At 34.9% G+C, this 24,524-nt stretch overlaps 1 protein-coding gene and 1 long non-coding RNA gene across 7 annotated transcripts in view; one reads left to right on the top strand and one right to left on the bottom strand.

Annotated features, from left to right (window-relative positions):
• Nucleotides 1-20,392, bottom strand: part of tmem91 (transmembrane protein 91) — a 71,136-nt gene extending 50,744 nt beyond the window's left edge. For 4 of the 5 annotated variants that reach the window (XM_073930002.1, XM_009293788.5, XM_009293789.5 and 1 more), the window contains exon 1: nt 19,904-20,392. The gene's annotated coding sequence lies outside the window, so the exon portion shown is untranslated. The remainder of the gene's footprint in view (nt 1-19,903) is intronic. The other variant, XM_068214926.2, reaches the window with a different exon arrangement.
• Nucleotides 10,478-13,178, top strand: LOC137488315 (uncharacterized). Of its 2 annotated transcripts, none has more exons than XR_011007320.2 (6): nt 10,478-10,515; nt 10,837-10,949; nt 11,894-12,020; nt 12,197-12,282; nt 12,607-12,649; nt 12,747-13,178. It is a non-coding gene; the product is annotated as an uncharacterized lncRNA (long non-coding RNA). The 2 variants fall into 2 exon arrangements; XR_011010249.2 differs by having other exon boundaries at nt 12,603-12,649.
• Nucleotides 20,393-24,524: the final 4,132 nt, after the last annotated feature.

Here is a 24,524-nt window from a genome sequence, read left to right as displayed (position 1 = left end):
TCTCGACTTAAATAAGCGAGCCTTGATCATTCCCGCACAATAATTCATTGAGCCCAGCAGTGTCACATTATAAGATGGAAAGGCACATAATTCCTTACTAAATGACATTATAATGGAAAAAGGAATTCAGCTTCAGTGAGGGAGGGGTGTTTTTACGTCCCAGCGTTCTGGGTGTGTGTGTGTGTTTGGAAATGAGCTCATTTATCAGTCATCTTTCACATCCTATTGTTTCTACCTTCATTCTTTCTTTTGCTTTCTGTTCTTGCTGTAACCATGGAAAAGCTACTATCGGTGTAGTGGTATAGTGATGATTTCATACTGATTTGACGTACTGCACATCTTGTTTATGATCTCACAAGGATAGTAACTATTTTATGTTTTGTCAGTTTAGTGGCTAATTTGTACAAAAAGTTCAGTGATATGAAAATGTAAGATTTTTAAAAGGAGGCATGGCACCAGACCCCACCCCTAAACCCAACCATCACTGGGGGTGAGCAAATCTTTCTAAATTGTTTGAACTACACTGTTTTGATTCCCTATAATCTTCTATGTGAAGCTGCTTTGACACAATTTACATTGTAAACGCGCTATACAAATAAAAATGAATTGAATTGAAAAAACTGTACGAAAGAGATCGAACAAATTCATACAAATTAGCCACTAAATCAAAAAGTTATGAAGTGTCATAGCATGCGGTTTTATTCAACGTTTGGCCAACCCTGATAATTCTCATGCAAGCCGTAGTCTGCTGGCTTTTCAAATCAGCATTTTTATTTGGATATATTTTATACCCTAGGGAAAAAGCAACATTTCAGTTCTGACATAACATTTATTTAATCAACAGAGGCAATGCAGTTTAAGTCTTTACAAAAACAGATAGGTGCAATAATCTGGGCACCCCAACAGAATAATGACATCAATCTTTTGTACAGCCACCTTTTGCTGAAATAGCCTGTAGACACTTCATACTCAAGGATAAGTCCCTGAACTCTTGCGGAAGGCATTTTGGACCATTCTTCTTTGCAAAATTTCTCCAGTTCTGTCAGGTTTGATAGGTGCAGTGCGTAAAAGGCCCTTTTAAATCAATCCATAGATTTTCAACGATGCCGTAACTTAACTAGCCTCTTGACTGATTCCTGAACATTGTTCTTTAGAATCTGCTGTTGGAATCCATGCGACCTTCAACTCTGGCAAGGTTTCGAGTACCTGCGCTTGCCACACATTCACACAGCATGATGGACCCTCCACCATATTTTACAGTAGGGAGCAGGTTCTTCTCATGGAATGCTATGTTCTTTTTTGTCATGCAAAGCACCAATGATTATGGCATCTGTCCACAGTATATTTTTCCAAAATGATTAAGGCTTGTCCAGATGAGCCTTTGCATACCTCAAACAACTCTTCTTGTTGGCAGAACGCAGAAAAGGCTTCTGCATCACCCTCCCGTTGAGTTGTTCTTTGTGAAGAGAGCGCTGAACTGTGGAACGATATACAATGACATTATAAGCAGCGACATGTTCCTGGAGCTCTTTGGAGGTGGTCTGTGATTTGTCTGTGACCATCCTAAGCATTTTTCGCCTTTGCCTTTGAAAATTGTTTTTGGCCTAGCACATCTTTCTTTCACATGAACTGTTTCTGTGGCCTTCCGTTTTCTTACTATATTTCTGACTGTGGAGATAAAGACCTTAAACCTTTGTGATTGCTTTTTGCATCTTTCTCCTAATTCATGTTGGTGAATTATCCTAGTTTCTAGGTCATTAGGAAGTTCTTTTGAGGTTCCCATGTTGCAACTTTCTGGTTCACAATAAGGAGAAGCCAGCATTAAGTGACTACAGGCTTTGAAATCCACACAAAAGAGAGGGTGCTCAAACTTTTGCATAACCTAATTTTCAGTTTCAATTTTTAATTTTACACATCTCATTACTGCTACACTACATACTTCTGTCTGAAAAACATGACATTATATAGCTTTCTCAAAAAACCTAATGGCATTTCACTTTGATTTTCTCTTACAAAGAAAGAGCACATTACTATGCAACTACAGAGTTGTTCTCAAATTTTTGCATAAAACTTTTTATTTTAATTATACATATTTCTGGCATATCCATACAAATATCTTATATGTGGCAACACATTACATGACATAAAAGTTAATGTCTAAATTTCACCAATATAAAATATATATAGGGGTGACGCGGTGGTGTTGTAGGTGATGCTGTTGCCTCACAGCAAGAAGGTTGTTGGTGTATGTGTGTGAATGAGTGTGTATGGGTTTCCCAGAGATGGGTTGCAGCTGGAAGGGCATCCGCTGTGTAAAACCTATGCTGGATAAGTTGGCGATTCATTTGTCTTTGGCAACCCCAGATTGATAAAGGGACTAAGCCGAATAGAAAATGAATGAGTGAATGAAAGTATATATGACATAAATGTCACATTTATTTCAAAATATTGCAAAATGCCATATTTATTTTTAAGTCAAAATGAGACTTTTCTCCAACGGTAAGGGATAAATCTCCATGTTTGCAACACTTACAAACACCAAACTTGAGTTTTATTGATATCTTTTTTTTTAACAGAATTCAAAATTACAAGCCAACTTGTAAAATTCTTTTTTTAAACATTACCTGATTTTTTAACAATAATAACTAATTTCTAATAACTAATTTGTTTTGTCTTTGTCATGACAACAGGACAATATTCAGCTGAAAGTGCCATTTAAAGGCTTAACTAGGTTAATTAGAAGAGTCATTGGGCAAAAGTAGTTTGTCAAAAAAAGAATAAATAAAATAAATCGTAAGGGGAATGAATTGACCCAAAAATAGTAAAAAAAAAAAAAAAAAAAAAAACATTTAAAAAAATCATTTTATTCCACCCAAACTAAAAGACTTTTTTCTAGAAGAAAAAACAAACTGAAGGACATACCGTGACAATTCTCTTGTACTGTGTTAAACCTTACTTAGATATATATTAAGCCATTAGAATTACAATTATGTATATATAAATATACATAATCAAATATATTATATGAAGTTCATTATATATGAGCTCACCTAAAATTGTCTTCAAAAATGAGCATTTTTTTCAGGTTCCTATGTGTAGGTTCACTAATTTCAGATTAAAATAATTTTAAAGTTATTTCAATTGCCTTTGAATTAAAATAACTGAACATTAACATAGGATTATCAGTGTAAGAGCATTTCAGATGGCATTTAGAGGTTTTTCTTTTTTTTGCATCTGAACTCTTTATATTTATGTTCATAAATGCCCATATATCAAATTTCCATATGTTTTCATTTACAACTTATCTTTTTCATGAATAGTTATGGTTTTCATGAGTACACTTAGTCAGGAAACCCACATTTCATGCATTTCTGTGATTTTACATATATCTTGCATGGTTAAAATGTGCACTAGATAAATATCTATTTTGGTTAAAACTTGCAAGCTTATTGATAGTTTTTCTATTCCTTCATCTCCCTCGGAAATATGTTTCAGAATGCTGTCCTTGAATTACTTTACATTAAAGTTTCTGTCAAAATGAATACAAGTAAATGAATGTACAATGTAACATTTTAATGTCAAAGTGCTTCGGATTAAGGGCGACACTCTTAAAGATAAGAAATACACTCTTAAAGATAAAGGTACCAAAGAGGTTGAAATTTTCCTATTAACACCACCATGATTGGATCCTAAAAGAAGCTATCACTGAATAGTTCTCAAAAGAACCAGTGGCTTCCATAAGTGTGAACATTTCAAAAACCTTAAAAAGCTTTTCACTAGATTTAATCTTTTGTGGAATAGAAAAAAATGAATGTAAAGTTTTCTTCATTGAAAAAAAAAAAATTATTACTGACACAGAAGCTAGGATAGATGTGGCATGTGGTGTGTATGTGTTATGATGTTGATATTAATAATATTAATAATAACAATAATAAAAATAATTATAATAAGGATAATAACAACCACAATAAGAATAGCAATAATAATATTATAATAACATTTTAATAATAATAAAAAAAATAATAATTATTATTATTGATATTCCCCACACTATTACTGTTGTTTTTACATTATTATTATCATTCATTCATTCATTTTCTTGTCGGCTTAGTCCAGTTATTAATCCGGGGTCGCCACAGTGGAATGAACCACCAACTTATCCAGCGCGTTTTTACGCAGCAGATGCCTTTCCAGCCACAACCCATCTCTGGGAAACATCCACACACACTCATTCACGCACTCATACACTATGAACAATTTAGCCTACCCAATTCACCTGTACCGCATCTCTTTGGACTGTGGGGGAAACCACAGCACCCGGAGGAAACCCACGCGAATGCAGGGAGAACATGCAAACTCCACACAGAAACGCCAACTGAGCCAAGACTCGAATCAGCAACCCAGCAACCTTCTTGCTGTGAGGCGACAGCCCTACCTACTGCGCCACTGCATCGCCTTACATTATTATTATGATTATTATATTTATTATTATTGATTTTACTGTTGTCAGCGTCACAGAATATTACCTTTATCGTTACCCCCATTATCAATTATTTTTCTTTTTTTTTGATTTCATCATTATTATGAAAATAAATTCTAAATACTATTTAAATACTGCTGTTTCTGTTATTTACAATTCTGTCCTATATTGTTGTTTATGTGTTCTAAAAATCTTGTATGCTTTCCACTGCTTAATTATTATGATTCATTTAATTTTCTTTGTGGAAATATAATAAAGAACCTTCAAATTTAAACACCATGTAAAACTTTGCATAACAGTTCTCCCATAAAACATGATGAGATTAAACACGGCAAACCAGAAGGTTATCACACCTGTGCCAGTCCCTTTTAACCAGAGCTGTGTCTTTCCCTCTTCTTCATTCTTTTTCTCCTTTCACTGTCATTTTCTCCTTCTTTCTCTCTCTCTCTCTCTCTGTCTCTCTCTCCCTTGAGCTGGCGAGAACAGTCAGTGTTTTAGAGGAGCCATTTGCACATCTCTTAGCTGGCTGATTTCTCTCCTCCCTCAGGCCCCATTGAGCCTCACACCAGCTGTGTGTCAGAGAGAGACACAGGCAGACAGATAGACAGACAGATCTTTTTAAATTTAAAATCATTTTAAAAACATATTTTTAAAACCTCACTTCGTCTGATATTTGGTGCGCTCAGAGAACAATTATGCAATATTCATATTCCTTTTTCATATAAATTCATTTATTTTTCCAGGAAGGTCCCATTGAGATTAACATAAATCTTCACAATAGCTCACCATTATGACAACTAAGAAATAAAAAACATATCCACAAAGATACCGCTTAATAAAAAATTGTATCATCAGCATTAACCTTTGTAGGTGAAGTTACTTACATCATTTATAAAGATGGTGAAAAGCAGTGGGGCCACTAAAGATCCATAGGGGACGCCGTTTTCAACTGTTAAGATCGAGGATGTATAAGTATCTACAGACACATTGAGTTCTGTCAGATAAATAATGTTTAAACCAGCTAATCTCATTATAGCCTATATTTTTAAGCCTCTGTAGAATAAAGGCATTGTCTACCAAATTGAGCGCTTTAGTTTGTCCAGGCGTTCTAAGTTTGCCTACTACTTTACATATTTGCCAGTCACACTTTACAATTATATATATTCCCAGTGTTGGGTTGCAGCTACAAGGGCATCCGCTGTGTAAAACATATGCTGTATAAGTTGGCGGTTCATTGTGCTGTGGCGACGCCAGCACAACGCCTTAATAAAGGATATATATATATATATATATATATATATATATATATATATATATATATATGTGTGTGTGTGTGTGTGTGTGTGTGTGTGTGTGTGTGTGTGTGTGTATATAAATGCTTTACAAAAAAAATATTTCATTAGTTAATTTTTTAAAAAACATTAATAATAGTCATTTTTCATTATATGAGTGCGTGTGTGAATGCAAGAGTGTATGTCAGTACTGGATTGCAGCTTGAAAGGGCATCCACTATGTAAAACATGTCGGAATAGTTAACGTAAGGGACTAAGCCAAAGGAAAATGAATGAATTTTTCAATAGTAATTTTAAATGACATTACAAAATTGACTAATAATAGTTTAACATTTTGTGATTGGTCACATTAGTTAATGCATCATGATTCAACATGATTCAACAAGCTTTTCAAATGTAACTAACATTAAGAAAGATGTATAAATGCAGTAATAAATGTAATACTCATTGTTTGTTAATACATTAACATGAACTATTTTTTAAGAAATACAATAATAAAAATCTTTATTTGATGTTTAATACAATAAAAGCAAGAAAAATGTTTTTTAGAACATGATTCCTCTATTTATTTATTTATTTACTCACTTATTTTAAACAAGGGGTACTTTAGATCTCAACATTCTAATGTAAGGGAATTTATTTATTAATTTTTGGCCTGGAAAAACATTTTGAAATATGATTTGATGTTGGACGGTTGAAGTTTAAAATGTCAAATAAAAAAAGACACATATAGGGGAGTATATCAGCTGAGAAATAAACTAATGGATCCATTAACTAATATAATAGATCTGACATATGTAATTTAATTGTACAGTGTTGTACTCTTGTTGGAAAAAATAAGAACAAATATCCTTGCAATTCATAGTTAAAAGCTATAAACTGATTTCTAAAAATCCTTGTGCGTTTTAAAACTATGTTTTACTGAGTCTCACTGAATATATACACAGAACTATTTACATATTACCATATGGCAATGTTCAATTGAGATTTTATATGTTTGCCTTTGAGTCATGATCTCTGTATGTCTGCGTGTGTGAGTCTTTCTCATTATCTGTAATCTGTTTATAATGGGACATCTCATTATTCTTGCTGATCCAGTTGGGTGCAGAAAAGGGCACCGGGGCTTGACAGATCTATACTGGTGACTATGAAGAACGAGAGAAAATTAGAGCCGAGCAAAGATAAAAATGGTCGGCTTTCATTTAATTATGCTGAAATCCTAATTTGTGGTTGCAGCTGAATCTTGTGATGTCCAGAAGATGAGAAATGCTGTTTTGGCAGGCAAGATCCGGAGGTTGGAAAGCATCAAGGCATGTCCGAATGCAATGTTTGCATTACATCCTGTTGACTGAGATGCCTTCATAAGCTCAGCTGAAGGAAACATGGATATCCTTTCATATCTGGGAATGTGGTTCGAGGGCAGATTGAACAAACATTAATAAAAATGATGTTCAGTGGAGCAACAGAAAAAATAAATATACAGTGAAATTCAGAATTATTAGCCTACCCTTTAATTTTTTTTTCTTTTTAAAATATTTCCCAAATGATGTTTAATAGAGCAAGGGCATTTTCACAATATGTCTGATAATGTTTTTTCTTCTGGAGAAAGTCTTATTTGTTTTATTTTGACTAGAATAAAATAAGTTTTTAATTTTTTAAACACCATTTTAAGGACAAAATGATGAGCCTCTTTAAGCTATTTTTTTCGATAGTCTACAGAACAAACCATCGTTATACAATTACTTGCCTAATTACCCTAACCTGCCTAGTTAACCTAATTAACCTAGTTAAGCCTTTATATGTCACTTTAAGCTGTATAGAAGTGTCTTGAAAAAATATCAAGTAAATTTTTATTTACTGTCATCATGACAAAGATAAAATAAAACAACTATTAGAAATGAGTTATCAAAACTATTTTGTTTAGAAATGTGTTGAGAAAAATGTTCTCTCTGTTAAACAGAAAACTGGGAAAAAAATAAAACGGGAGACTAATAATTCTCACTTCAACTGTATAAATTCGTAATGTTTGTTTTTATTATTTTTAATTTTTTCACAATTAGAGAAATGCTGATTTATTGTATTTGTTGTAGGACAAAATAAAAAATAACTTAAAAAAAGTTTACAATTAAAAACAGCTCCACACAGGGCTTATAGGACACAGAAGGCCAAATGAAATAAAACAATATATATATATATATATATATATATATATATATATATATATATATATATATATATATATATATATATATTTTTTTTTTTTTTTTTATATTTGTGTTTATTTTAAATCAAATTCTGAAAAATTGAAATGTAAAAAAATTATAAAAGTATGATATGTACAATATTATTAAATAGTATATTTTTATTATTTATTAAGAAATTCAGATAGGTGAAGCAGTGGCGCAGTAGGTTGTGCTGTTGCCTCACGGCAAGAAGGTCGCTGGTTCGAGCCTCGGGTCATTTGGCATTTCTGTGTGGAGTTTGCATGTTCTCCATCCGTTCGCATGGGTTTCCTCCGGGTGCTCTGGTTTCCCCCACAGTTCAAAGACATGCGTTACAGGTGAATTAGGTAGACTAAATTGTCCGTAGTGTATGAGTGTGTGTGTGAATGTGTGTGTGGATGTTTCCTAGAGATGGGTTGCGGCTGGAAGGGCATCAGCTGCGTAAAAACTTGCTGGATAAGTTGTCGGTTCATTCCGCTGTGGCAACCCCTGATTAATAAAGGGACTAAATCGACAAGAAAATGAATGAATGAATAATTGAATGAATGAATTAATGAAATTCACAGAGTAGTATGCTTTATATTTTTAATTCATTCCTTTTCTTTTCAGCTTAGTCCCTTTCTTAATCTGAAGTTGCCACCGCGTAATGAAACGCCAACTTATGCAGCATATGTTTTACGCACCGGATGCCCTTCCAGCTACAACTCATCACTGGGAAATTTAATATTATTACTGCTATTATTATATTATTATTAATAATACAGTGGGCTGACAGTATATCAGGGAAAACCTTGTTAAACGATCTAACCTGACATTTACATTGTGCAATGTAAATAATGAATATTTAGTTAATACAATACTTAATAATCTACTATAATATATAATATTTAAAGTGGAATTTTATGATGTCTTCTGATGAATCATGCAACACTGAATGTTAAAAAAAACGTATCTGAACCAAAGAAATAAAAGACATTTTATAAAAATGTTCCTTAAAGCAGGATCTGAGCCATTTACACAAAAAGCTTTACAAAAACACATTTGTCTGTGGGCTCGATTCACTAACTGACTGGGCAGTGATAAAGCTGCTTCGGGTTGTACATACAGACACTGGTCCAGACTACCATTTCATCCCCATTTATTTAGCGTGAGATGGTCTTTTCATCTGATGCCAGCGCTTGTTAACTGAGACGACTACAAAACATGATAGCCATGCTGTGCACAGGGAGAAAACACAATCAATCAGGACTGCTGCTGAGCTTTCTCTTATGACTCTTCCAGCTTTATGTGCTAAAGTACAGGAGGTGTGCTGTATCTGCACAACTACACAAGCAGATTTCTTTTGCCAGAGGGTGTCTTTTAAATTTAAAGACTTGTGATGGTACATCAACGAACCAAACAAACCTCTAGGCATTTTAGCTAATGCTCAGGCTAGATGTAGTCGGCTAACACTATTTAGATTTATGCCCTTTTCCCACTGCTCATGTAAGTAAAACATTTATTTCAGTCACTTTTAAGAATCAGAATTTACTATGTGTATATTTACATGGATAATACATGATTTGAATACATTATTTGAATATGATTAAGACAATACTTTAAGAATGTAATATATATATATATATATATATATATATGTGTGTGTGTGTGTGTGTGTGTGTGTGTGTATATTAGTGCGTGCTGTCAATCGTTTAAAAAAATCAACAAATTAATCACACTTTTTGAAATTTTGAAAATTAATCATCATTAATCACAATTAAAAGACTGAAACTTGTAATTTTGGCTATTCAAATGTAAAATTAATGTAAACGCAAGAAAAAAAACATAAAACAAACAATACTCATTGTACTCATTGTAAAGTTGTATTGCTGTGAATTGAGTTGTCCTTCTTTGCATTCAGTAAGTTGCTAAAACTGTCTGAAGTCTGCTAGTCTAGTCTGTTAACATTATCGGCATGCTGGAAGGCAGAGGAATGCGCTGTCTTTTACAGCTCGTGACATCATCTGACACTCTTTGAGTTAGATTTACATGGATGTTATATTTACATGGACACCAATACTCCGATTTTAATGTGATTAAGATAATACTCTTATTAAGAGTCTACCATGTAAACAGCGATTTTTGATTACCTTAAAGGACCACCGATTCACAAAATGCGGAGGTTTTTCTGTTCCCAATGTGGTATCAAATTCCATTAAAACAAAAGTCGAAAGTTAAAAATGAAACACTCGAAATTGCATGAAACTTTGGAGGAAACACAGATAGCCTGGTACACAGCAAATTCATCAGAGTTAAATTCTCGGTGTTGAAGCATTTGAGATTAAAGTGTTGACGTTAAAGAGTTAGATTTTGATAAATGAATATAATAAGAGTTAGAATTGATTTTATTCAGTGCGAAATCAAGGAGTTATCTTTTCAACACTTGGTGGTGTTATTTCCAACATCCGGGAATTCATGCAGCCCCAGTCACTGAAGAATTTTCCAGACGCCATTTTCCATCTGAGGTTTAGAACAGCAACTGGTGAGTCAAACTACCTAAATGTTGGTATTGTACTGACTTTCTTTAAAGAAATACAGTTGTAAACATGTTGTTAAGTTAATAACTTTAGAATGGAGTGACAATTTTAAACTTCTGCGGTTCATTCATGGTCGTTTGTGTATCTAGCTTGTGTAACTGCATTACTATTCACTTCTTTTCAAGAATGTTTTTATATATCACGCATACATAGTGCATAAAAACATCAAATGTACATGTTCAACACATTTCTGTCACGCTTAATGCCATTTTGTGCGTTGTTACCCATCTGTAAAATAAAATGGACACTTCTCCTTTAATTCCAAGCAAACTAGCGAGGGAATCCCCGGAGCCGCCTAACGTTAGCCTACTCTGCCCGGATGCTAACGGCAACACAGGACGGTTTCCATAAGCTCTGGAGAGTTTCTAAAACATATCTGGTGAGTAAATGAACATATGCTTAATTGTAAAAGGCTTCCTGACTGAAACAAATGATTGTTTGTTATTCGTGTTCGTTAATTTGGTTATTTTAAACACCGCGGCCCTTTTAAACTGGTTCATTCGTGGCCGTCCATATACCGTTAGTCCATAACTTAGACTCGTGTGATAACGTACGCTTGAATTAAATTAAGTGTTGACAACCATTAAAGTCGGAATGTTAACATTAATGTCTTTAAATGACCGCGTTTGCACTTTATCAGACATTTAACGTTACAGAAGTCTCCCGGAAGTTGCGGGACTAACGTTAACGTTATCCCGCAAATGCACAGAGACTCCCAGATGCCCAAGTAGATGCCCGCAAATGAATGATAATCTCCCGGAAATCGCGTGTCTCCCGCCCGGTCATTAAACACTTTGCACGCCCCTCTCCACCGCATCCCTCCCAGCTCTTCAGGTACGTCGCGCGCAAGTCACCCCCACCGCTCTTCAGGTACGTCGCGCTCAACTCACTGTACTCATCTCTCCCGCTACCTCCCGCAAATCAACTCTGTATCCCCCGAAAATGACTTTTCCCAACTCGGGATGTCTGACGTTAGTAAGTTAGGCTATTTCTGTAGTCAGGAACATCTTAGTCAAGCTTTTTCTCCCGTATGATATTGTGCTTAAAACTATAGGCTAAACTTAGCATGTACTGTACACAACATTTCCGTTTTATTAGTGCGTTGTAAACAGCCACCTGTCTGTAAAATTAATCAACTGATTCATATTTGAGCAGCCTAATGATGATACAGGTTTGATTTGTAGATTTATTATCAATAATCAACATCTGAATCAAAAGATATGTGAAAAAGTGTGAGGCATACTTTGTGATGTTCATCTCTCTTTTTTTATCTGAAGGTTATGCATATGTGTTAGATACTAATGTGTTGTTGTTTTTTAACAGCCACAGTTCTCTATACAATAACACAAGACCCTGTGATGGTGGCTGATTAGAGACGGATGGTGTATTTCCAGAGTTGGTGAAATGACCAAGCACACCTTCTTGGTCATATGTGGTGATAATAATGAAGGTATGTTTGATAAAGTTCTGTATTTGTTTCACAATAAGCTGAGAGGGTATTAGAGCATTAAAGAATAATGAATGACATGAAGGTGATAAGTTTTGTATTGGGGGTAAACTGTTACTTAAATAATGTTTTGCTCTTTGCTTTGCACTTTTTCTCTTCTGCTTATCCTAATATTTTAGATTATATTTGGACCTGAAACATCTGCTAGACTCCAGGAAAGGTGGCATCAATACTGGACCTGAAAGGGCCTAACAAGTTGAATCTGGTAAAGAAACACGCACACACACACACACACACACACACACGCACGCACGCACGCACGCACGCACACGCTTACAGAAAACTGTAAGTTTATGAATATTTTTTACACTGTGGCCAATATTTTGGGGAAGTCAGCATCACTAAATGATATAAAAGATTTTAAGCTCCTCTAAATTTTGCTCCAAGTGTTGTGTTAAATTCAGGATTCTGGACAGACAGCTGCCTGTTTTTCCAGTTCTAGTCATAGTGGTTAACCTAATTGTTTTTGGAGATCCAACAGTGATGTATGTGTTTTTTCTACTTTTCCATATCCTGTCACCTCAGCCAGCTGGGAGAGTCAAGTTGTGGATCATCATGAAGATTTTCAAAAGGTGAGTTTAGATTTCTTGAATGTTTTATTTACTTTAAATGTTCTTTTAAATATATCATAGAATTTGATTGCAATTTGTTTTCAAACATTTTTCTTAGTCATGCTGGAGACTTGAAGAGTTCTTAGATGAGCATCATCCTAAATCCGTGCATCAGGAACCACCAGACGAACGATCAGCAGCTACTACTGTACATCGTCATGGATAAAAAGGTCATCCTGTGGCTGGGAAGCACATCTTTCACAGGACATGCTTGATGAGATTTCCTAGCTCCAGTTTGTTTTCACACAAGTTTACAGCATTTATACCTTCATTTAAACTGCTGTGTTTGATATGGAGGAACAAGGAAACACCAGAAGTGAAAGATTTGCACGCCAAGTTGTTTAAAATGTAATTTCAGAAGAAAACTATGAGTTCAGAAGAAAACTATGAGTGACGATATATTGAACTTTCAAATTGCTCTGATGAAACATCAAGTTTGGACATCATATTTTGTTGATACTGTCTGTACTAATAAAACATTTAAAGCATATTTGACATTGTTGCATTTTAAAAATTGAATGAATTGTTGAAGTGGTGAATGTTTTCAAATAAAATGTTTTTTATTTTGTAATTTACAGTCTATTTGACCTTTTTACCATATTTACACTCAAGAGAGTTGAATAAAATAACAATATATTACACCAGGTGGTGTTAAATTTAGTTACATTTTTTAACTCTGCCCTGAGTTAAAATTAACCCTTACTTTGGTGTCAATGTGCCAACCCTTTTGAAAGTGTTAATTTAAGTCTGTTTTGAGTGGACCCCATGAGACACTTTTAAAGTGTTGAAATTAACACCCATAGAGTTGTTTTGGGTCCCCATATTTTGCTGTGTAATGCAACATTTTGCCTTCAAAAAGTGCTTTCTTGGTCTTATCCATACTTCTTTGCACGTTGAATGCATGTCGACCACAACAGGAAATAAAAAAAACTGCAACTGCGTTAATAGAGTCGCATGCGTTAACGCACTAATTTTGACAGCACTAATATATGTGTGTGTGTGTGTATGTGTGCGCGATATTCCGCAATATCAAAACCCGTACAGCCTCCTTAGAGTGACAGCAGATGAATAAACATACTACAGTTTGATAAATATTGCAGATGTTGGACAACATGATTTACTTTTTAGACTTTTAAGGTTAGAATGTAGTTTCATCTATACAGTTTATTTATAAAGATAGTGCTTATTTTAAATGTTTATTATTTCTGAGACAGCGCGTCAGCATCCATTAGCCTGTCATTGAGCAGAGCAAAGACCAAGATGGTGACGGAAACCGCATAAAAAGACCTTAAAGGAGAAAAGATCAGTGTATTTTCAAACTACATCTGATCAAAACATTATACAACTGGTAAGTGACATTCTAAGTCGATCTCTCTCTTTTTTATGTTGCAGTGCTGCATTTATACCATAGTAATTGTAGTGTATTAAGTGTGAGAGATGAGACTTACATATCAGGAATGTATGTATTTTTTGTTGGCCACTCTTTGTTTAACCACGAGTTTTTTTTTTTTTTTTTGGTTAGCCATCTGTTTGTTTCTAATGCATCTCCTGTTTTTGTTACTGCAGACTAGTTCATTAAACAGAAAGAAAGAAGAAATGCCTGCATGGGTTATTACCATTTTTCCTTATCGCATACACAACCGTAATCTGGTAGTGATTGCTTTGCTTTGGCTTTTTTTCAGGGTTATTTATTGTAATCTCCCGATTGCAACAGAGAAATTTAGAGAACTATATTTAGACTGATGGCATTTCATGCATTTTATGCCTTATAATCTTAAAATGTCAGTAAAATCATTTGTTTTGTCATCACTTTAGACATTATGCTAGAGAATCATTCAATACTAGCTCTATAGTGACGTTTGTGAAGTGGCAACGGTTTCTGCTGTTCTGGTGTCACCTACACATGTGAATGAATGGCAGAAGAAAGTGCAAAAGAATTTTGAGACTCTGTGTTTCATTTTCTTTTTTATATACACGATCCAAACGGTCGTATGAACGCAATATTACACTCGTGGCAGTGCATTATGGCTGTATATCTTCACTGGTGGGACACTAACCAGTAACACTAACAAACATCTCAAATTTCAAATCTGATCTTTCAGGTCAGAGTGGCAGTTCTGTCACTTTTTGCAGTCCCCCAGCACATTTGCATTTGCAGCACATTTCTGTGAAAATATGTGTGTGTTCTGTTAAAATAGTTGGGTTAAAAATACATCAACATATAACCCAACTATATATTTTTATAGTACCTTCCCAACTATGGGTTATTTTAACCCAGTGTATTGGGTTATATAATTTAACCCAATGCATAAGGTTATTCTGATTAAATGTAATTTTTAACATTCTGGTATTACTGTTGCTACAATTACTAGTACCACTATTAGTTTTATAATTATGATTGTGTAAATAAATAACATGCCGTATTCAAAAATATTGAAAATGCTTTTTTTCGTTACATTTTAGTTACAGACATGTTTGTTAAAATAAATCAAGAATCACAAACAATGAAGAAACAAAACAAACTACAGACAGTTACAAACTGTACAAGCAGAAAATCATGTGTTGATGGAGCAGAATATGTGGGCTGTAGAGACTGTCCAGCAGCTGCAGCAGGCTTGACTCAGCGTCCACAATGTACAATGCATTTTAACCACATCCAACCAAAAAGATGGTCTTGGATTGTAAAACAGATATAAAAACATGACACAGAGAGGTAATTTGCTAATAATAATAATAATAATAATAATAATTAAAAAAAATATTATTGCGTTATAGCTTAAATAAACTTTATAATGCAAAAACAACATCATGAACGCATATTAATACAGCTGTTTTGTGTCAGTTAAATCAGCTGACTGTTGAAATTCAAATTTTTTACTTAACTGGTGGAGTTATTAAATTGATAACCAAATAAAGGTAAAACAATAATCCACCAAAGCACCAAATATTTTACTCAATTAGTTGAGTTATTAATAAAAAAACCTAATAAAAGTAAAAAAAAAAAAAAAAAACCCTCAACTCAACCATTGGGTTAAATAAATAACTCAATGTCGTTTAGAGTGTAGTCAAACTAATGAAAATGCTTTCTGTTTTTCTATTTTAATGTAATTTCTTAAATTGCTGCAGATTCTAACACACGGGACAAAAACAGTAGAGCATAGTGGGCAGCTTTAAAATGCTAAGTTTTAATCTGTATTACATTTCTGATGCAATCTCTACCTTTTCATTATTAACCCACATAAGAAGACCGTCTGAACGTTCAATTGTGATCTATAATACTACTATTCAACACCATACAGTTGTTAATAAAAGTTCAGCATATTCCAAATAATGTAGATATCACTTACGTTTACAGTTACATGATTTAAAAGTACAATGTGAGCCTGCGGCTGCTTCTCTTATATGAAACAGTGCTGGAGGAAAGAATGAAAGAGCTCTCAGTGGCTTGACCTTACACTGGCCTTCTCCTCCATCATCTGAGTCACACACACACACACACATAAATACTGAAATGCAATACATCCAATATAACAATAACAAGCATCTAAAAAAACACCAGTACTTTAAACACCAGTACAGCAGATGCAGATCTGACAACTTGTCTGTGAGTAGCTCTGCGGCGCTGAGGACACATTTAATCAAATGAGGATTCCTCTCACATGTCGCACATAATCACCGGCTAATTGTTTATTACTCGTGCTAAGTAAAAGGTTATCTCTCCAGCATGCGGCAGACAGGGGAATATGGCAACACATCGCATGTGACAGAACAGCATTGATAAACAACAGCCCGAGTGCGTGTGCATACCTTGTACTCCTTATGTTGGGGATCAAATTTCCCCCCAAATATAGCAATACCAGCACATTCTGACCACGTGGGAACAGTTTTTTTTTTGGTCCACAAGAGGAAGATTACTCAAAAATCACACAAAATGTGGTATTTTGAAAATGTAAAATGTGATTGTTTCCTGTGAGGGTTGAGTTAAGGGGAAGGGGGATAGGTTAAACGCTTTGTCCAGTATAAGAATTATTATGTATATAGGAAGTACCCATGAAGATGATACATGAATGTGTGTGCATTAATGTGCATGTGCACATATATTACATCAAAACGCATTTCAGTGCAAATTACAAATGCTTGCTTATCAGATATACAGTATTTTATTAAAGAACAAAATACTGGTGTGGGAAATGTAGCTCAGTAAAATACAAGTAACTTATAATTTGAAAAAATAAAATAAATACAAGATGAATACAAGACGAGGATATCAAATGAGTACACCCCTTTAAAAATTAGAAGATAAATAAAGATTTTTTTTACCCATTTCCTATTGAATACGGAGAATATATTGTATGCATTTTATTATACTTATTATATACTTCTACATTTTTGCAATGCATATTTTTTAAACAGTCATAATCTGTAACATACTGTACGAGTGTGATCATCTAATATCTTTAGGATAATAATACATATGATTTCAAATGAGGTGGTACAAAACAAATAAACTAAATCAGGGGTGGTCAAACTTTTTCAGACGAAGGGCCAAAAACCAAATATTATTGATAGCCGTGGGCCCAAGATAAATTTACCAAACCATTTGCCATGCGTGATTTGCCTAATTCATTTCATAATATAACAAAATAAATAGAAAACATTACTTTGAATCATATTAACTAATGCAGTATAACTTTTTTCATTAGAACGTATTGTAATAAAAAACATAAACAATTCCATTTAAAACAGTGTTCAAAAAACAATTCAATGATGAAAACACTAGTCAAGTAGAATCTGCCTCTGCCTTTGCCTCACTACGTCGTATATTTTAATCTAAATCTGATTAATTTTTATCATTTACATTGAAATATTTAATTTCAGATGGCTTTTTTGTAGCTTAACAATAAAAGAAAAAAATATAAGGTTACATTAAATTTGAAATGAAAATCTTTAAACCATTCTCAGATGACATGGCTGGCCAAATCAAAGGTTACCATGGGCCAGCTTTGGCCCATGTGGCCCTAGTTTGGGCATTTATGAACTAAATTATGCACTGTTTTTTGTGTGGCTGTATTGATTTTTCCTGTTAATGACAGTTTTGTTTTAGGTTAAATTTTGAGATTTTCACAAGTATCTCATTGTATAGCATTCCATATTATTAATTTAAAAGAGTGATGTGTGTTTTTCTAAGAAATCGTCTGTGGTGTATTTATGCTTGTAATTGTTTAAGGAGATGCAGTAAAACACCATTTCTTTTCATTAGTAAAATGTAATACACTGTAAAAAAAAATGCAGGGTTCCATACAATTCATTCATGTTGACCCAATAGAAATCGATTAAATTAACTTAACACTTTTTACAAACTTATGTGGATTGAACATAAAAAAAAAGTTGGTCCTATAAAATCTCAAGAATTGTGTTGTTTCAGCTCATTTTAAACAGGTAGTTTGAACAACCAAACATAAATATATTTTTGAGTGTATTAATACCCATAAATGCACAAAAGACATAAATGAAGCTGCAGTGACTTTAGGATGTATGCACAGATCTAATTTAATAATTCTTGTTTGTTTTCTCCCTTCTGTTTATGTTTACTTGAGACAAAATTGACTGCATGTATGTGAATATTAGCCAAGACATGCTAATTGTGATCTAACATTTTAGTTATTTTTTTAAATGATTGTTTCTTTATTAATCCAATCTGTCAAAAATGATACACTGTCATAGCATTCTCAAAAGAGCATGGTTCTTTTGTTGAAAGCAATAACAATTAATTGCTAAAAAAGCAGAAATGTAAATAACAGCTCATTTAAGCTAGCTAACAATGGCTAGCATTGTCACTGATCAACCAGTGAGCAGATTCACAAGTTCTAGTGCAGCTGTGTTATCCATGTTTTAACATAATTATATGCATGGAATAAACCATTCAGAACATGCTGGTCACAAATAGGTTAATTGAGGAATAGATTATTTAACTACGTACCTCACCCTGAGTTAATTACAATCGGTGTACTTAACACACTGTCATCTTCCTTGCTTGTTTCTAGCTCAGAACAATATATTTGGTAAGCTTTTAAGCCTGGCATTTAAGGTTTTTGTTTTATTTGAGAGTAAAATGACATGAAGTATTTTAAATACAAAATACAAATATTAGTATTGCATCTGTTTATTTGTTTAGTCCAGGAAAATACAAATGGCAAACTACTCAAAATATGCATTTACTTAACACATATCTGTGTGTGCGTGTGTTTCTACAGGACAGTTTAGATTAGTAGTGAGATTCGTGCATGAGAGGGCGGCGCACAAAGACTTTAATATCGCACACGACCGTATGTCATGAAATAATCTCCTCTTCATTGTAATCTGGAAGTATGATTTGTAGAGGCAGAATTTAATGGTTTGTGAGCGGGTGAAGGGAGCAAATATGCTTTTTATTAAATACGAAATACATTTTACTTTGAGTAGTTGGCTTATTGCACATCTGAACAGGAGAATTCATTTATTCCTGCTATCTTTGTGGGAGAATCTGCTACATAAATCACTACAGAGGACTGCAGTTACAATGACTAACAATAGAAATGTCTCTCTTCCTCTAATAGGCACTGCTGCAATAGCTGAAAGTGTGTCCTTGCTCAAACCAGCCTCTGTTCTGCTGAACGACAACAACCTCCAACATCTGTGACACAATAATAAAGGCAAATCTTGTGCCTGTAATGATTTGGCAGAAATAGCATTTCATGTAATGCAAAAGGAAGTTTGGTGTAATAATTTCAGATTAAATTCGTTCAACACAGCCACAACAATCATCCGTGTATGGAAATCACAAGGTTTACTTGAAATCTTGCTTTTGGGCAGCACAAGGAGAGGTCAGAGGTCTGAACAACAACGGCACAGGAAAATTGAAAATAGGAAAATACCCCAAACATCTGTTCATCCAGGATGTGATATGACATATTATGGATTCAAAAATAATGCAAACAAAGATTAAATATGCATCCAAAGCAGCCATAGACGAACAGAATGCTATAAATATACCAGACACTACAGGTCCAGTTTCAGTATTTAAAGTCATACATTTTAATAATCTATAAACAATCGTCTATTGACTCATTTTCCTATTTAAGTATTGTAGAAGTAGCAAGTAAAAATAAACATTATTTTATATATTATAATATAAATAGTATTAAGATTATCACAAAATATGAGAGGAAAGCCTACCTTTTTAATCTGATGCTGAACTCTTGAGTCCGTGAAGTCTGTTTGTGTGTGTCTCCCAGCGCTCCTGAACTGAGTGAAGCAAAGCAGAGGAATCCCACACTGAACTTCAGCACCACTACATATTCTCCATATCAGTCTATTTTTTTTCTAGTGTAGAGATAGAGAGATGGAATGATGTTAGACTGAAAGAGTTCACTTGAAGCCGTTTGAAAAGTGACAGCTCTTGTCTTCCAAGTTGAGTGTTGTAGTAAAGCAAGCTGGAGACACACTGCTGAAGCTGATGCTTACACTTTATTCTCTCTCTCTCCCTCTCTCTCTGCCTGTCTCTCTCACTTCACACTTCTCTGATGGAGTCAGTAGTTGCTCTTTTAATCCTGTTTATGCTGGGTATTTATACCAGCAGTGCTCTTCTAAGTCCCCCTGGCGAGACTTCTTAAAGTACAGCAGTGAAGCGGCACCTTACATCTTCCTCTCCTCTTCTCTCTCCACATCTCTCTTTTCCTCATCTACTGTCTTTTTGCGCTCCACTCCACCCCCCACGCTTCTCCCTCTCTCCTGCTCTTGTCGGTAGAGCATCAGTGTTTCACAGGGTCCTAAAGCCTGATGGTCTTTGGTGGCGTGTTTGTAGGTACAGTGCATTCATGCTACTGGAAACACATCAGTGTGTCTCCTCTCTATCTCTCTCTCTCTCTCTCATGCACTATGTTATTTTCTATTTTCTTTACCTTGGGAGGAAGCGTCAGAGCAGTTGGCAGGTTGGCATGAGGTTGCCTGGAGGAGCATCGTTCCTGCTGATAATAAAGCCACAGTGGTTCTCGTTTCTAGTCCTCACGGCCACAGCTCTGCACATTTTGTATTTTTCTCCTATCTTCAGATGTTTGTTCTACTGTAATTCAACCTTAAATAGCTCTGTAAATGAATGCAACTACATCGTGATTCCATGTCGAGGAGAATGCAGTATTATTTAAATGGCCTTTTAGTGTGGAATATATGAATTTAAATGTGTAATTGTTTACATATTCTACTGCTATATTATGTGACAATTTACAGTCTCTATTAAGTGTCATCAAAGATTGTAATTGAGAAGCAATTATATATGGCTTGTTTCTGCTAAGCAGAACCAGTGCTTAATTCGAGCCGGATCCTGTTCTTGGAAGTGTCAGATGTTTGTGTATTTTGGCATTAATTTTGCCTGGTGAATACCTGGATGTGTATATGTGAGAGATAGAATGTTGATGAGTCAGAGTGAAAAACAGCAAGCAAAGCTGTGTGGATTGTGTGCGTGCACACACACATAAAGATAGTCTCGTTCGACCAATCAGCTTTCTTACGTTTTCAATCACTGTCATTGTTGGTGATTATTGTTTTGTGGACAGTGAGCAGTGAAAATAAATAATTGCATGGTGGCCTACATAATTAATATTTGTATATTCAATACGCCAGAGGCAGTCAAGCATATATTATTTTTTTAAACCATGCGTAAATCTGATAATGAGCCTGATTAAAAGAGATCTTGAGAAGATGAAACTGCGCAAATGGATCAGAATAGCAGGTGACAGAAGCAAAGTGATATCAAGTCAGCCTGAAAACATGGCTGAAGAGGTAACTGTGGGCTCTTCTTAAAGATTAGCAGAGGCTGCGTCCGAAACCGCATACTTCCACACTATATAGTATGCTAAAATCATTATGCGAGGTGAGCAGTATGTCCAAATTCATAGAATTTGAAAGTCAGTGGGCTCTATTTTGACGGTCCATGGGCAGAGCGCAAAACGCAGGACGCAAACGCTTTCAGGGTGTGTCAGAGCGTGTTTTTGCTAATTTAAGGACCAGAAAACCTGCTTAGCGCCATGGCGCATGGTCTAAAAGGGTTGAGTTTATTTTCTTAATGGGTTATAGATGTGTTTTGAGAATAAACCAATTGGAGTCTCATTTCCCATTCCCTTTAAGACCCAGCTGCATCGTGCCAAGAGCGCATTTGCTATTTACAGGACGCAAAGTAAGTCTAAGTGGAAAAAATGAGCATTTCACTAGCAAACAGTTAACAGTTAACAGTTTTTTTTTAACAGAAAACTGTTAAACAGAGCATCTACTGCGTGAGAGTGAGAGATAATGGAACTACTTTCACATTCGCTCTTGGATAGGGAAACCTTTACGCACAGATATCAATTAGTCTATAAATGAATAATTTTGTTTGTTAAGCGCAAATATTTGTTTCAAAACTATTTCTAAATTCAGTTATAATTTCCAGCAAACGAATAAATGAACAATAATAACAAAATGTGCTCAAAAACCTGAGTTTTATCCTAAAACACATGCTGTGCCCCTTATGGTCTAAAACCTGACAGGTGGGCAAATCTAAACTTATTTTTAATAAAACAAATATAAATATGGATATAATAAATAATACTGCTAATAATAATAACATTATACAAAAGTGAACTGAAAAAGCCTCCCGAGATGAAGAAGACGTAAAAGCAGTGATTTTTCATATTTATGTAGGCTCGAAAATAATATGTTTTGTAATATTTTAATCCTTTATATTTATATCCTATATCTATTCTTATTATATCCTATATATATATCCTTAATGTTTAAATTTTTTCATATGTAAAGATATTTGCCTATTGCTCTCTTGTGCGTATTAAGTAGTGCATAAGCGAGGCGAAACTCTGTGCCGATAGGGCCCAGTATGTGTGAAGTACCCGGATGACTTACTACTTTTGGTGCGATTCTGAAGTGCGCATCCCATGCACGCTGCACTATCCCATAATGCCCCACAAGAGAATTCATGAATGAGAGTGGAACGGCTCAACTGAGGCAGATAGGTCACGTGACTATGACAAAATGGAAGATGTAGTACGTCCGAATTCCATTCATACTTTTCACATTCATACTGTATAGAACATACTTTTCTAATGGAGTGGTACGTTTAAATTCAAATGCAGTACCTACTGAGTAGTAGGCAGTTTCGGACGCTGCCAGAGTGAGTAATTGTCGCTTGGCACATAATAGTGAAGTGAATTAAATGTCAGTGGTGTTAGTAAACTGAAAATTGATGTTTCATACGATTTGTGTTTGTAGCTACATGTTTGTTTGTTTGTTTTTTAGCCATTGTTGACCCATAATGTTATATTACACAAAATAATTAAAGAGAATTCAGACATTTGCTATATATATTGTTTTTGTATTAACCGCTTACTAAAGTTATGTTCTGGGAAAACTGAAATTGTGTGGTGAACGTCGGTCACGGTAACTTTTATTTCCTGGTTTTGTTCCAGAAATTATCCATTTACAAATTAAGCACTGACCAAAACGTTTCAGTACAAGAAAGTAGGCTATGGGACACATTCATGTCCATTTTCAATGTCAGAAAATCCAAAAGAGCAAACTATACCGAAGCAGTTTTTTGGGATGCTTTTTTAAGGGTATGGACCTAGACCAGGCATAAACTCTGTCCTGCAGAGTTTTGCTTTAACACTAAGCAAAAACAACCTGAACATGCTATTCAGTTTCTTCAAGATCACTAGAAATCTACAGGCAGGTGTGTTTGATTAGGTTTGGAGCTAAACTCCTGCAGGACTCCGACCCTCCTCATCCCTGAGCTACACTAACTGCTGAACACTAATTGGTTTACAGAGAATCGTCACTTGCACCTGCAACAAATCAGCAAAGTGACAACATAGTAAGCGGCATTTTTAAATATACAGCCAAAACAAGACACTGGCTGTGTCTGAAACCACCTACTACTCAGTAGGTACTGCAATTGAATTTAAATGTACTCAGCTGTTAGAAAATTAAGCTCATACAGTATGAATGTGAGCAGTGTGAATAGAACCTGGGCGTACTACATCCGCCATTTTGTCATGATCACGTGACCTACCTGCATGAGTTGTGTTGCTTCACTCCCATTCATGAATTTTCTCGTGGGGCATCATGGGATAGCGTAGCTTGCATCTGATTTACACTTCAAAATCTCATCAGGGTACTTATTTTTGAATTCTATGAATTCAGACATACTACTTGGCTCGCTTACTGATTTTAGTGTACATATATAGTATGGAAGTATGCAATTTCATATGCAGTAACTGAGTTCAAACAAAGCTTGTTGTCTTCTTGTGACAAACAGCTGCGTGCCGAGAAGAAAGAACAGGATCTGCTGTATGTCCTGCATCGCTGTTTATAGTGTTGTTCACTTGTCGCGTTTAAAGCTGTGGTCACACTAGAGTTTGATAATGCGAAATTCTGCCGTACAGCGCTGCAAAAACAGGTGGGAATAAACAAGATTGTTAGGCATCAAAAAAGCGAGTAATTGCTCCATGTTTTAAATTTCTGTCTAGAGAGTTCATGTTTTGATCCTCGATTGGTCTCATGCAGTCAAGTGATGGGATTTTGCAGGTCACAGTTCACCAAGCTTGAACTTTGCACCACAGCAACCTGCAAAACTTGATGCCTGCGTTTCCGGTCTGACGCATTCGCGTGCGTATGAATGGAAGTCTATGGGGAGAAAAGTCAAGTGTGACCGCAGCTTACAACTTGGAGAGTAGGAAGGGTGCTTCTTCTAAACTCTATTTGTGTGTGCTTTTGAAATGAGCAACTTGAGTATGCAAAAAATATCATTTGT

The sequence above is a fragment of the Danio rerio genome, chromosome 18, assembly GCF_049306965.1.
Source record: "Danio rerio strain Tuebingen ecotype United States chromosome 18, GRCz12tu, whole genome shotgun sequence".
Taxonomy (NCBI): Eukaryota; Metazoa; Chordata; class Actinopteri; order Cypriniformes; family Danionidae; genus Danio; species Danio rerio.
Note: the sequence above shows the minus strand (reverse complement) of the source record. Positions and strands in the feature narration are given on the sequence as shown.